The 15,608-nt window shown below is 42.0% G+C and overlaps 1 protein-coding gene across 2 annotated transcripts in view; it reads right to left on the bottom strand.

Annotated features, from left to right (window-relative positions):
• zgc:153039 overlaps positions 1-15,608 on the bottom strand; it is a 121,329-nt gene that overhangs the window by 13,406 nt on the left and 92,315 nt on the right. The window lies entirely within an intron of this gene.

Here is a 15,608-nt window from a genome sequence, read left to right on the forward strand (position 1 = left end):
GCATCTGCAGCACTTGAGGCAATGCAAATACGTAAAGCACGTGTGCTGAAGCAGAAACGTGGAAAACATGCAGAGCAGGGGGTCCTGAGGTCAGAATTGGGAATAATCTAACATTGCAAAATGATGACTGTCGGCCTCTCTGAATTGTCCTATAGGTGTGAGTGAGTGCATAAGTGGTTGTTCTTCCTGCGTGTCTCCGTGTTGCCCTGTGATGGAACGGCATCCTATCCAAGGTGTACCCCGTCTGGTTGCCCAGAGACCGATACACACAAGACCCCTGCAAACCTACAAGGATAAGCAGGTATAATGGAGAGATGGAATATTCTTAGTCTGTAAAACTGAGTTAGAACTAAATGTTCCAACAACAATGGAAAGGCCTTCAATGAAGGTCTACTAACCAATATTCGTTAGACTTGAGTGAAGAAACGATAAAACCAACGTACGTTACAAAGACCTGAATCTTGGTTGACACGTGTTGCATCATTGTTCCCATTTTTAACAACATTGTTCTAACTTTGCTTTTATTTCCACGTGACTTGATCACTTAGCACAAGCCCACAATTCTCTAATCTTCCTCCATCCCGTCAGAGTGAAATTAATTACAGTAAAAGCTCGCCCACCTGGTCCACCCCCACCCATCCCTTTGGTCTCTGGAGGGGCCATCGCTGCTGATGATAGAGGGGCTTCCTACAGTCACCTTCCTGTTTCGCCCCTTCTCCCATATTCTCCAGTGACTGATGTCACTTAGCTGATGCAGCAGAATCACCCAGGACAAAAAACTTGCAGCCAATCAAGTCCTTAGGAAAATTAAAAGAGCAATGAAGATAAAGAGTGGAGGCATAGTCGGCAGCCAAAAGAGACATCGTAACTGAAGGGAAGAGGGCCAGGCTGCCAGGAGATGCCAGATTCTGTAAGTAAGAGGTCTGTGGGTGTGTGAGACATTACGTCAGTACCAACGAAGACTGGGCCGACCCAGAAAAACTAACTTGGCAAATGATAACGGACAGATGACACAGATGTTTAAAGATCATGTTCCGATTTGACACTTTAGGATTTAATCACCATAAGAAGATGCATTAGTTTCATATAGACTCCATAAAACCAGTGAAGTCTCTGAAGTGGTGTTTATGCCAAACGATTGCTATTCCCTGCTGATATTTTGTGCATGGATTATACAGCATTAAATAATCCACTGTGCAGCCCATTATTGATAATGTGAGTTTGAAGGAAAAATGTTTACACGGCACATTTTAAACCTAGGAGCAAACTTTATCTGTGAGGAAAGTTTAAGTCACTCACTTTTGTCACCGTCATCCACAACATGAACCAAACAACACAAATCCTATCAATGAATTTCACAATTTTTATCAGAATTTGTTCAATTCAGAGAAACAATAAGAATGTTGTCATATTTACAGCATCAAATATGTAAATTAAGCATCTCCTTTATTTATTTATGTATTTATTTATTTATTTATGTATGTATTTATTTCCTTTCTTTTCCTTTTTTTTCTCTTTTTTCTTTCATTTTTTCTTTTCCTTTTTTGTCCTTTTTCTTATTTTTCTTTTTCAGCATTTTAATCGATACAAGCCGAGTTCCAGTCAGATAGGAGGTCACAGATTGGCCCATTTTTATGCTTTCCACCAACACCCTTTGGCATTCGTGTAAAGTGGACAGTTGTGTCTTGCACGCTGGCCAGTGGCCCTGAGATACTTTGTGTTTCTACATGATGTGTATTCATGTGCAGTTGAATCGCTAGTCCAAGTGGCCACAGCAGCAGGGCACGAAGCACCCCCCGAGGATCACTCCACCAAGCTGGAACCGCCGCTGATAAAGCTGCAGCCAAAGCAAGTCTCACACGTAAAGATAAAAAACACAAACACATTCCAAAGCTGGGAAAGTTCAAGCACACACAAATGTTCTCCTCAGAAAAGAATAGAAAATAAAATCATCCACCATGTCAGACTAAAACACTCTCCAGTCATTTACCCAGAACACACACACACACACGCACGCATGCAGGCATACACACACGCACACACACACACTAAAGTAGGCATCTTTCCCCCACATCAGAACTTCAGACTCACGCGTACACACACCGCAGCAAATTCAAGAGAAAGGGAAATATTTCTGCTAAATTAGTTATGCTAATTACAGAGCAGTTCTCGGGGGGGGGGGGGGGGGGGGGGAGTAAGTGCTAAATGGCTTTTAATTCTTTTTGCCTGGAAAGAGATGTGGGAGGGCGCCAGACAGAGAACACAGAGACAGACGCACAGAAAATAGAATGAAAATAAATAAATAAAAACAGAAATTAAACTAATAAACACATAAACAACAGGCATTGAAATCCGTCTGGTGGGGCAGCCAGAGTGAACTCGGTAAACGAACAACTCTGGGGAGAAGATCCAAAACAGGCAGTCGGCCAGAGGAGTCTTCTTATCGGCTCTGGAAACCCCGTGGTCCTCAGCCAGTAGGGAGGGGACAACACAGAAAGTTTAGCAGTTAACTTTGAGTCGGCTTTAGCCAGCGGTCACACACTTATGATGGCATGAGCCAATAGTACAGTAAAGTCACTAGAGGAACCAGAGTGCTCACTAAGGTGGGAACGAGTTTCTGCAGGCAGCTCTCCAGGCTCTCTGATAGCCCAGAGTGATACAAACTAGCCTTTTTATTTTATTTCACCAAGAATAATCAAGTCAGAAAGTTTAAATCACACCGTTGATGTCTGACACACATGTCCTAGCACGTTACTCTGCGGTTCTATGTTGAAACATTAATGCTTCTGGAAAAAAAAAAAAACCTGTTTTAAGCACATCTGCTAGAACATCGAGGCTCCTGAAGCAGCCTTCTGCTTTTCTAGATAATCTGTTTTTATACAGTGCTTCTAGAGTTCTACAACCCCCCAAAGTGCTTTACAACACAACTGCTATTCACTCACTGATGGTGATGAGCTACACTGTAGCCGCAGCTGCGCTGGGACAAGCAGGGCTGCCATCCACAAGTACCATGGTCCCTCCCACCACCAGCAGCGTGAAAGGAGGGTGAAGTGTCTTGGCCAAGGACACAACAACTACAACAGTGACTGAGCGGGACGCAAACCGGCAACCCTCTGGTTACACCTAACTCCTCTGCTGACCGTGGTGAACACATAAACTTGTACTTGAAATGTCTAGGGACTTTAGGGAAGGCAGTTATTATACCCTTGACAAGGACGCTGTCCCGATGCATTGTGCATCTTGTATTACCACAATGTAAAAGTGAATGCAAAATGCTGTAGACTGAACTAAAACATATAGAAACAATCAATGTTCTCTATTACTCTAAATAAATAAAAGCTGATGCAATTAATGAACAAATGCAAAACATTTTTGATGTTTTACGTCCCAGATCTGCCCGGGGTCCTGCACCGGCCGATGACGTCACACTACGATAAATCCACTCAGCCGAAGTACATCATATCTCTTTTTTGATATTCTTTCACAAATAGGTTATGGAAAGAGTTAGCAGATTTCTAAATACATTCATTTTTCTTACCAACTAAATGTTTTCTAAATGTAATATATTAACAAGACACCATATTGCCTTTGTTTTGTAAAGAATGTGAAACTACATCCAACCAACATCAGACTGTGTCAAAAAGCCCAACAGTTCTAATCTGTGAACGTTTAAATGTTTTTACATAATTAGCTGCTTTTTCCGTTTGCATGAATGTGGAATTCCTCTGTATATTTCATTAGTTCTTATGTAAATAAATGCATTCTTTCACTCAAAATATTGTATACTTGTTATTTGTTTAATAAAGTTCTTTTAAATGTTGCTCCATTTCATCAAAATCAGTGTTTCTGAGGGTCACAGTTTTAAACTATATGTATTTTTTCTTTTGTTTTAATAATAATAATAATACATTTTATTTCAAGCACCTTTCAAAGCTTTCAAGGTCACTGTACAAGACAAAATATAAGGAACAGCAAGCAATACAAACAACAAGAAATAAGTGCTAAGAATAATTCCCAAGGGTAGAGTCAGAGCAGTACGATGGATGGAGGACAGTTGCAATGAGTAAGCCAGGCGGAACATGTGAGTTGTGAGTTGAGACTTGAAGGTTGAGAAGGAGTTTATATTGCAGAGGTCAGGCAGTAGAGCGTTCCAGAGTTTTGGAGCTGAGTGACTAAAAGCTCTGGCTCCCATAGTACAGAGACAAGTGCGAGGAACAGACAGGGAACTTGAAGATGATGATTGGAGAGAGCGAGTGGGAGTGACAATGTGGAGGAGATTAGACAGATAAGGGGGAGCAAGATTATGGATGGCTTTAAGGGCATGAAGAAGTATCTTACAGTCAATTCTGTATTTGACAGGGAGACAGTGAAGTTGTTGCAGGACAGGGGTAATGTGATCAAAAGTGGAGGTCTTAGTGATTATCCGGGCAGCTGAATTTTAGACTAACTAGCTTGTTGAGTGATTTTAGAGGGAGACCGGAGAGGAGGGCATTACAGTAATGGATGCGACTGGTGACCAGGCGTGGACCAAAATAGCAGTGGAGTGCTGACTTGAGGGAGGGGCGGAGCTGATTGATATTGCAAAGATGAAAATAAGCAGTTTTTATTGCATTGTTAATATGAGGAATGAAGGATAAGGTGTTGTCTAAGATGACACCCAAGCTCTTAGCTTTGGCGGTGGGGAGAAGTGTGGTGTTGTCGAAGCTGAGTGAGAATGAACTGGTCTTGGATAGAGATGACTTGGTGCCAATGAGGAGGATCTCAGTCTTATTGCTGTTGAGCTGTAGAAAGTTAGAAAAAAAACAGGATTTGACTTCGGTAAGGCAACTGAGAATGGAGGATGAAGGGAGTGGGGGGTTTGGATGGGTAGAGAAGTATAGCTGGGTGTCATCGGCGTAGCAGTGAAAATGAATATTAAATTTCCTGAAGATATTGCCAAGTGGGAGTAAGTAGATTATGAAGAGAAGGGGACCTAAGACTGAGCCCTGAGTAACTCCAGAGGTAACTGGCTTGGGGTTAGAGTGGAAGGTGTGCAGTTGGACAAATTGAGTGCGATTAGATAGTTGTGATTTGAACCAATTTATAGGAGTTTTTGAAATGCCGATGGTGGATAGTCTATGGAGTAGAACTGTGTGTGAGATGGTGTCAAATGCTGCAGAGATCAAGTAGGATGAGGATGGAAATCTGTCCTGAGTCTGCTGCAAGAAGGAGGTCATGTGTGATTTTGATCAGAGCCGTTTCTGTGCTGTGGTGGGGGCGGAAACCAGACTGGAAGACTTCGTAGAGGGAGTTGCTGGATAGATGAAAGTGTAGTTGGTTAGCAACAACTTTTTCAAGTATCTCAGAGATAAATGGTAAATTGGAGATGGGGCGAAGATTATTGACAGTGTTGGGGTCTGAGCCGGGCTTTTTGAGAAACGGGGTTAGAGCTGCAGTTTTAAAGGCTGAGGGAACAATTTTACATTTCCTTTGGAAATACTAACACGTTTTCCCCAGAATATGTTTTTTTGGACTACAATGCTACAACCACAAATTTTTTCGGACCTACCAAAATCTTCCATATCGACGTGCTAACGTAACTTTTATGAATGTGCTAACGTAACTTCCATAAGTCACACATTAGGCCAAACATCTAGTGTGACGTCATCGGTAGGCACAGGCCAATCTGGCACTCCGAGCAGATCCAATACCTACAACGTAACTTAATATGATTTCAGGCCTCTTATGGAAAATATGGATGCATTTAATACTTTTCAGGAATAAAATCTTAATTAATACATTTTAGATGTTAAATATAAATATAGAACATGCTGTACAAAGACAACTAGAGGAGGAGATCAAAGGTGACAATAAAAATGATGGAAGTGTTTATAGAAACAAGGTTAATGGACATCTTCACTTAGGTGTTTGGGACCGTCTTCACAGCAGCTCTGCCAGAGGCAACAGAGAATGTCACCAAAATAATATCAGGACACAATCACACTCGGCAACACACATGCATGTTCTACTGAGGTTTCTTGTAGCATCGTGTCTCTCACTGCAAGGATGAATGCACATTCAAAAACCATAACACTGAACTGTGTAGATGTGGAAAATATGATGTGATTAGATTGGTGATCCATCACTGTATGGGCAGTAAATACATGGCATCCATCAAGAGAATGGAACAAGCCCGAATGTGTGACCTACTTGTTTTATTGGGATTAAATATTGTGGGTAAACTTAGTGGAAATCAGAGCAATGTGATACAACATACATCATAAAAAAAACACAGCAATGACAAATAACTTTGACAGGCAGCTGATAGAGATGGATGCATGTGATCAGAGCATAAAACTTGTTTGGTCCTGCTTCCGCCATGACTGCCCAAAGGAAAATTACCTTGTAAAAATAAAGGCTTTACAAGAACACATGTGAATGTATATTTATGCTTATTTCATGTATATAAAAATACCTGTAGATCAGGGGTGTCAAAACTCAAACTCACAAGGGGCCGAAATGAAACTCTGGGACGGAGTCGAGGGCCAAACTTAATATTTTTGAAAAAGTGACGGCAAATTTGCACATTTTCTTTATCAACATATATGCAATTTTGAACCTTTAAATTTGGAAACAAACTTATGTGAATGTGGAATAACCAAATTACACACGAGCAAGTCAGTTTTAAATAAAAGGCATCAGTGGTATTCATTACTTGTGGTATATTCAGCATTTTTAAAATCTATTCAGGATTTATGTTTTCTTGTTAATTCATTTTTCTTATTTTTTATTCTCCTTTTTTCTCCTGTAATAAGTGTCATCGCTGCTGTGACGTCTAGCTTTCCCCACTGAGGAACAATAAAGGGATTTTCTATTCTATTCATCTATCTGCAGCCTTTCCACTTCCTGTTTACTGTAGGTTAAATCTTTTCTCACGGGCCAACAACAAAATAAAAATATCATTTTATCTTAAATGATAAAATGCAACATCTCACCTGTTAACTTTCATGTTTTGGAGCAGAAAAAGAGCATAAAACCAACATATTTAAAGCTCAGTTTGCTCCACTGGTTTACTGTGATGCTCACCTGTTCCAGCCAGATACCTGCATCATGGGGTTGATCTGAGCTGAGGAGGAGACTCCTGTTGTTTTGTTCATCTTCATCATAATAATGACAACATTAGATGACAACAGGTGCTCACATAGGTTTGTGCTGATGAACATGTCTGAGCAGCTTGACCACGTTGTTGTGTGTCGGGGAGGAAACACAACAGCAGCCACTGAGTCATGCTGGTTTGAGCGTGTCGCTGCTCGCTGGAGTTATATCGGCTCTGTCTGGAAGTTAGCTAGAAAACTTTCTCTTTCAGTCGTGAACACATTACTGAGCGGCTAGAATCTCCGTTTCTGGGCTTCAACGTCAGAAAATAGCTGAGTGAACTTGGCGCCGAGTGAGAGGAGTGTAGTTTGTCCGAGACAGCGGAGCTGCAGAGACCGGCAGCAGGCGCTGAAAAAACACAAAGGAGGGGGCTTCGTCGGCTCCGCGCTGACGCCGCAAAGCATCATGGGAGTTGAAGTCTTTGCGGTAAAATCGGCCAGCGGGCCAGTTTTAATATATTTTTGATATTTATCTCGCGGGCCACATAAAAATGCTCCGCGGGCCGCATCTGGCCCGCGGGCCTTGACTCTGACATATGTGCTGTAGATCAATGAGCCTCAATCTAACCATAAAACCAGAGCAAGTTTAACCTGATGTCTGTCCTGACTGATGCCATTGTTTTTCTGCCTGCAATGATGACATGTTAGTACTGCAAATCACCTTGATGGAAGCAGACAGATCATTTAAGACAACAATTTTGTTTAAGTGCATGCACTTTGTACAATATCATACAAAGTTTTTGTGTGTCAGTATTGCAAAGAACTGCAATGTTTGCAATTAATCACATGGTCGGAGGGACCGGTGGCAGTGGTTAATGACCTGTATTAGTGTAGCGCATTCGTAGGGTTCTACAACCCCCCAACACAATCAGTCATTCACTCATTCACACGCTGGTGGGGATGAGCTACCATGCTGTTATAGACCAGGTACAGGCCAATCAGGTCACTCAGTTTAGACAATAATGGCAGAGATGCGAAACATGCGATAGCTGTTGTAATCACTGTAATGACAGAGCACATAAGAGTGAGGAATAAGTGAGTTTATAGATACTGATATGACATATGCGTTTTTATAGGCCCTATATCATGTCAAATCTACTTTTTGAAGCTTTTAAACATGTTTTATCCCCATCCCCAAAGAGATTTTTGGCTTCATGCACACATTCTTCTGTCTCAGCTGCAGATCGTCAGCCCAATGGCTGTAAGACAGCTGGATGGGGTTGTTGTTGGTGTGTCATCACCACCTGCTCCTCCTCATTTATGAAGTCTGGAGTCCGGATCCCTCCTCCCCTGGACTGTAAACACTAACAACCATTATCTCTGAATGGACCAAAATCTCTGTGGGTACACTCTGTGTGTAACTCACTTTGACCCCTCCAAGAGGAAATCGGCTCCTGCAGGAGGGAGCTGGCTCCTATTGGTTACATCTGAGAGCCGTTTCGTTCGCGACGGCCTGAAATAATTGTCACTAGTGTAACCGTCCACGCAAAGGCTACACCTCTGCTCCTTCTGGTCTCAGCTCTACAACCTCTGGTCACTTTGCTTCCTTTGAACTGCAGCTGATTAAAGTCATGTAAAGTAAATGTTTCAGACATCAAGTTATCGCTCTAGCGCATGAAAGCCGTTGATCAGGTCATTTGGGGATACGTAAAACGTATCTGGCTCTTCTTGATCATTTCTTCTGGCCTGGGATAAAGAAGGATGTTGCTCGATTTTGTATGACATGTCATACGTGTCAGATGGCGGGAAAACTAAACCAACCTTTAAAACCAATGCCTTGAACTCCGATTCCAGTAATAGGGAGCCCGTTTGACCATATAGTAGTTGACTGTGTTGGTCCGTTGCCTTGTACCAAGTCTGGCAAAAAGTACTTACTAACAATTATGTGTACCGCTACCCGATTCCCTGAAGCAATACCGCTGGCATCCATTACAACCAAATCAGTTATCAGAGCTCTAACTAACTTTTTCTCACTCTTTGGCCTTCTGAGAGTGTTACAGACAGACCAAGGCTCTAACTTTAAATCTCAGCTATTTAAAAAGGTGACCCAAACATTAGGGATCCAGCACGTAATGTCTTCAGCTTACCACCCAGAGTCGCAGGGAGTGTTAGAAAGGTGGCACCAAACCTTAAAGAGCATTTTGCGTAAGTTCTGTTACGGTTCAAAAGAACAGTGGGATGAAGGTTTACCTTTCCTACTATTTGCTTCAAGAGAAACCTCACAAGAATCATTGGGATTTAGTCCATCTCAGTTGGTTTCTAATGATCTTCTAACCCACAGTGATGCAGGGGACTGTTCTGTTCTGGTCCTGCTGGACCTCACTGCAGCCTTCGACACTGCTGACCATCACCTGCTACTGGAGAGGCTGAGAGACTGGGTAGGCCTATCAGGAACTGCTCTGGAGTGGTTCTCCTTGTCATGTTCTGTGTCACTGTGGTCCCCAGCCCCCTCCTGTTCTCCCTCCAGGTGTCCCCTCAGATTCTGTGTCCCTGTGGTCCCCAGCCCCCTCCAAGTTCCCTCATGTGTCCTCTAATGTTCTGTGTCCTTGTGGTCCCCAGGCCCCTCCTGGTTCCCCTGTGTCCCCTAATCTTCTGCGCCCCCCTTTTGGTCCCAGCTTCTTCAGGTTTCCCATTAGTCACTTCACTTATCATTAGTTTATTTATCTTTAGTCTTTGTTCTACAGTGTTTAAAGTTCAGGTTATTTTAGTGGCTTTGGTTTAGGAATTAGATATGGTTTTCTCCCCTGCTTATTTCTGCTTCTTCCCTCAGTTCATTAGTTTCACCTGTGCCCAATTCCCCACGCACCTGCTCCTTGTCTCCTATCACCCAGCCCTGTGTATATAACCCTGTCTGTCTCTCTCATTGTTGGCCGGTCCATTGCCTTTGTCAGCGTTGTTTTGTCCGTCTCGAGTGTTCTCCTGTTCTTGCTCATGAGTGAGCTTCTGTTTTGCCTTTTTGTCAACATTTTTGTCTTTGGATTTTTGCCCAGTCTCCTTTAATAAAAGAACTTTATTTTCTTCAACCTCTTCTGCCTCGAGTCATTCTGGTGTTCTGCCTCCTGGGTCCTAACCTCCTCCTGCGCCACACGTGACACTCCTCTTATCTTTCTGAGCACTCCTTTTCTGTGGCTGTCTCCAAGTTTAGGTCCTCCACCACCTCTCTTACCCATGGTGTCCCACAAGGTTCTGTGCTGGGGCCTCTGCTCTTCCTCCTCTATCTGCTTCCTCTTCAGCACATCCTGAGCTCTTTCAAAGAAATTTCCTACAATATTTACGCAGATGACATCCAACTGTACATCTCCTTTAAGCTCCATGAGATGTCTAAGCTGCAGCTGTTACACACCTGCTTAGACTCTATCAAAACCTGGATGGCTGGGAGCTTTCTTCAGCTGAATGACGATAAGACTGAGATCCTCATCTGTGCCCCAGACAAGCTGGTTCCCAAAGTCAGAGACTCTCTTGGTCAGCTTGCTTCTCACACCAAACCTTCTGTCAGGAATCTTGGTGTGACCTTTGACCCAGCTCTCACCCTGGATTCTCATGTCAGTTCTCTTGTTCGCTCTTCCTTCTTCCATCTCAGGAACATTGCTAAGCAGAGTCCCATTCTGTCCCGCTCTGAACTTGAGACTGTTCTCCACACCTTCATCTCTTCACGCTTAGACTACTGTAACTCTCTTTTCACGTGTCTGAGCAGAACCTCCCTGAACCGTCTACAGGCGGTTCAGAATGCCTGTGCTCGGCTTCTGACCAAGTCCTCCAAATACACCCACATCACCCCGCTTCTCCTCCAGCTTCACTGGCTGCCAGTCAACTTCAGGGTTCATTTCAAGATCCTGGTTCTGGCTATAGGGCCTTACATGGACAAGAACCATCTTGCATTGGTGATCTTCTTAGTCCCTACACCCCCAGCAGGTCCCTGAGGTCCAGTGATCAAAGCCTACTGGTTGTGCAGCACCAGGCTAAAGACCAAAGGTGACAGAGCATTTGCTGCTGTGGCCCCCCAGACTCTGGAACTCTCTCCCCCTGAGCCTATCAGTGGACTCAGTGGTCTCCTTTAAAAAGCGGCTGAAGACTCACTTGTTCAAGCTGGCTTTTGTATGACCTTCTTCACCACTCTATTCTGCTCTCCCCACCTATTCCACCTTCCTCAGGATCCACTGACTTCCCTCTTTCCTATTCACTCCTATTCACTCTCTCTCTTTATATTTTTTGCTAATTTTAAATATATTTTTAACCATTTTCTAAATTCTTTTTGATATTTTTACATTTTTTATTTTTGCGAAGCGCCTCGTGATTTTTATCTTGAGAGGAGCTATAGAAATGATATTTTCTTCGTCTTCTTCTTTTTCATCAAGTAATCACCAGAATAAGCCATTTACTCAACTGTCAGCCTAGTTCATTCATGCACAACCACCAAGGCTGCACCAGCAGTAATCCAATAAAATGTCTGCCAACCCAACCAAATTGTTATTTCATCATTTAATAGTTCACACCAAACTGGTTCCAGAGAGTTAGAATACTTAATGCATGTGTTAAGTAAAAACACGAGCCTCTCTACGATGTAAACGCACACACAAGCAATAAACTACAAGATATGAGAAGTGTCACAAAACAAATCCACAAGGAAGTCAATGTATTTCCTGTTTAACAAGGCTGAACACAAATTAAATCAACAGTGAGCAGACACTCCGTTACTGAGCTCTGAAACATCACTAATCTATCTGCTATGCCCATGTCATGTTTCTCATATTATACAGCTCAGCTTGTTTAATGCTCCAACATAAAATGAGGATCTTTCACATTCTGAAACACTTCAGGTGACTGAATGTTTTAGTGATTTTAAGGAAACGGTGGATCTGTTCATGTTCTATCCGTGGCTCAGCCAAATGGGACACAGGACACGTGTATTTGCATAGAAAACAGGTACTAGAGAGGCAATCACTAGCGACCACTCAGGTCACATGACCAGGTCTGAGCAGTCACTAAGGGGTTTGATGCCATAAGACAACAATGGGGCATTCAGAGTTCCTTTAGTACCCATCCATGTCTGTCTAGCTCATCTTTTCAATTCTTAAACACAGTCAACATTTTTAATCAGTCAATTCAACAAGCTGGATACAAAGTCCTCCTGCATGTGTGTGTGTGTGTGTGTGTGTGTGTGTGTGTGTGTGTGTGTGTTTCTTCTATATTCTAGTAGCTGTAGAGATGAGGGGACACTCCAGGGGGCCAGCTGTCCTCTAATGGTTCTTGACTTTAATTTGGTGCATAAGAACAAAATTACTTGATGATTGGAGAACAAAATGCCCGACTAGAAATGGACAAATGTGTGTTTCATCCCATGGCGCTAAAAGTCTGCTATTCAATGAATTAAGAAGGTAACTGTTGTTAACACTCTTACTTTTGTTTTGTATGTGTGTTTATTTATTTATTTTTTTGGCTCCAGACAACAAAAACAATGTCATGAAGAAAGAATATTATTGTGACTACATTTATTTTGATATATTCCAATTTGCATGCATGCTTTTACTTTGTCACTCCCGAATGATGCATACTCCTGCCTATAAAAAGGCTCAACTCACATATGTGTTGTGTTGGTGTTTAAGGTCGGTGCACGTAAATATGGCAGAATGAGGGGAAAACGCACCAACAGCTGTAGGGTTTGGTAAATTGAGTGCTTTAAGAGCTCAATATATATTACCTCTACTTATGACCAATACGCTGTGATACTCTTATCTAAATATAGAATATCAACCCTGCTTGGTCTTTACTATGTTTATCAGAAGATTCTAGGATTGTTTATTTATTAGGGGATTGTACACACTTCGTTTTGATTGAGAAAAGAGTCAGGTTTATAAAAGTAAGAATTTATTTTACCAGCAATTAAAACATGACAAGTTAACTAACATTTAGTGTGATGGATGGAGCTAGATGTGATGTATGAACCTATGTGTGAATGTGATGTTAGTCAGAACTTCCGGATCTAGGAGAGCTGAGTTCTGGATGTAAAAGAATTTGGTTTGAAGTTGATTTTTATCAAAAGCACATCAGACGCTATCTGTGTGTCTACTTCACCCATTTTGGTGGATCCGAAGGTTAGATGGCCTCTGGCACTGAAGGGCTGTAGAATACCGTGGCACAGACTCTTCAGTCCAGAGATGTCTCGGGTCACGGCAGATGGATGGAACCGCGTGTCTGGGACTCTGAAGGAGTCTAAACAATATCAGCTTGTTCTGCAGGAACTGTTTGCTGTATCAGCTTCGCAGGTGCAAAAATGTTTTGACGACGAGTCAAAAGCTTTGATGGTTAAAGAGGGTTTTGCTTCAGGTGGCCGGTCTGAAGCTTTCTCTAGAACTGAGGAAAAACCAGAGTGATCTGGTTTTAATGTTCTCATGTTATGATTCGTGTAGCCAACCAGAGGTTGACAAGTTTGAGGAATATTACCAAGAGTCTCAGAAACACGCCTTCCTTGATACCGGATGCTCTGATCTGTTGTAAAGGACTATCTGTGTCGCGCGTTTAACTTAACTTTACTTTGTTCTTGTGTGAGTGTAAATGGTGATGATCTTGTCATATCAACATGCTGAAACATATTTCAATCACTGTAATCAATCAAAACACTCATTTCAAATGTCAATCACTGAGCACAGATTAATGAAACATGTCATTATATTATAATTATTATAAGTAGCAACATACAAACATTTATTTAATGATTATCTAGCTTATAAGTTGTAGAAGTTCATATCTGATTTAGGAAATCTGGGCTGCGAGTGTTCCTTATACAGAGGCATGAAGAATCCTGAAAGATTGGACCTTGAGGAGAGAACATTATTGCTGACATTTCATTACCTGTGTTCAGAGCTGCAGGCTCTGAGCTCCAGCTGGTGGGATGAAGGCAGGCTGGTTTAAAGGGGACACATGCAGTCTCATGTCTCCTTTTTGACCAGATGTTGAATGGTCAAACAGTACCTAAGAACTGACCATTGCTGGACGTTACACAGCGTTTGATGAACCGGCAGCAGCTCTTCTACTGCAGCAGCATTTTCTGATGAAGTTTAGTTCTGTTTCTGACTGAATGTAACCAAAACATATTTGGTTTTATGCTGAGATTGGTCATTTATTGTGATGAAAGTACTTTTGGTAACATAATTACACTCATTAGTTTTAATGATAACTAAACTTTATATTCTGCCACCTGTTGGCAAAAGTCTGTTACAGCCTCCTTAAAATGGGAATATGTGACGCTCAACATTTTGATAACTTTGATATATATTTTCCTATAAACTGGAGCTCTGCATCGTTCAAGTTTATAATCTCAACTGATTCTGATTACAAAAGCAAAACTTAATGCCCGTTTTTACTTTCATTTTCAATACACTTGCCAGCCGGTGCTGGGCAGCAACTTCCCATGATCATGACCCCAACATCTGTTGCGCCAAGGCTGCATTCACAGGTCTGACGTCGCAGCAATGTTACTACCAAGCGTGGTGGCACAAATGCCACAGAATTCCCTCAATGCCATGCCGCGTTCATAAGACACCCCGTGGCGGCAGCATTACGCTGATTTGCTGGCATGGTGTGTCTTCCAGGGCAAATGAGTGACCATGTTAACTGATAATAATTTTAAGTTGGTTTTTTTTTATGGTTTTATGGTTTTTGTGGTATGCTACAAGTAAATTGCCCTTTGGGACCAATTAAGTTTTCTGAATCTGAACCACAATAATGATGATTGATTAAACTAGTTCATATCAAAGAAAATCGACATCACTAAAACTCTTTTCCAACCCGATGCTGTTTTTCTGTGTTGTCTGAATATTCTGTATGTTTGTTGTGTTTACTGCTGCATTATCATTCTGGTTCAGACTTGACTGATGTACCTCCGATTCAAAAAGCTGCAAGTGCTCTTACTTTGTGATTCATTTCCAACTATCAATGCAGAGGGATAGCTAACATTTGGTGCAGCACTGGGTGTAATTCTTCACAGTCATGAAGCTTAAACAATTTCCTTCCTACCAGAGCAAAATAAATATATAAATAAAAGAAAACTGAAAACCCCCAAAAAACTGCCATGAAGTAGTTTAAAAGCTGCTGAGGGAGAATGTGCCTTTTTAGAAAAATAACATCCTGATTGGATTTTGGAGATTTTTTTTCTGAATGGCATGACCACCATTGAAGGTGAAGTGCAGAGTGACTGAAATTTCTTACTCTGGCAGTGTCATAACGACATCCAGGCCCATAAAACTCCACCCGTTCCCCAGGTTATACTAGCGTTGTGTGAGGATAGTTTCAGGACGCTTCCATAAATCAGGATAACAACAAGTGTCCCAGGACTACACAGCCACACCGAACACATACCAACACTGTAAATTTTTATCTCTAAGCATCTCTAAGCGCCGTAACTACAACATCCAGTTCAGGCTGCACTTTCAAACAATAACAACAGTCACAGCTTTATTGTCAGTCCCTGTCCAATAT

This window comes from Nothobranchius furzeri, chromosome 13, assembly GCF_043380555.1.
Source record: "Nothobranchius furzeri strain GRZ-AD chromosome 13, NfurGRZ-RIMD1, whole genome shotgun sequence".
Taxonomy (NCBI): domain Eukaryota; kingdom Metazoa; phylum Chordata; class Actinopteri; order Cyprinodontiformes; family Nothobranchiidae; genus Nothobranchius; species Nothobranchius furzeri.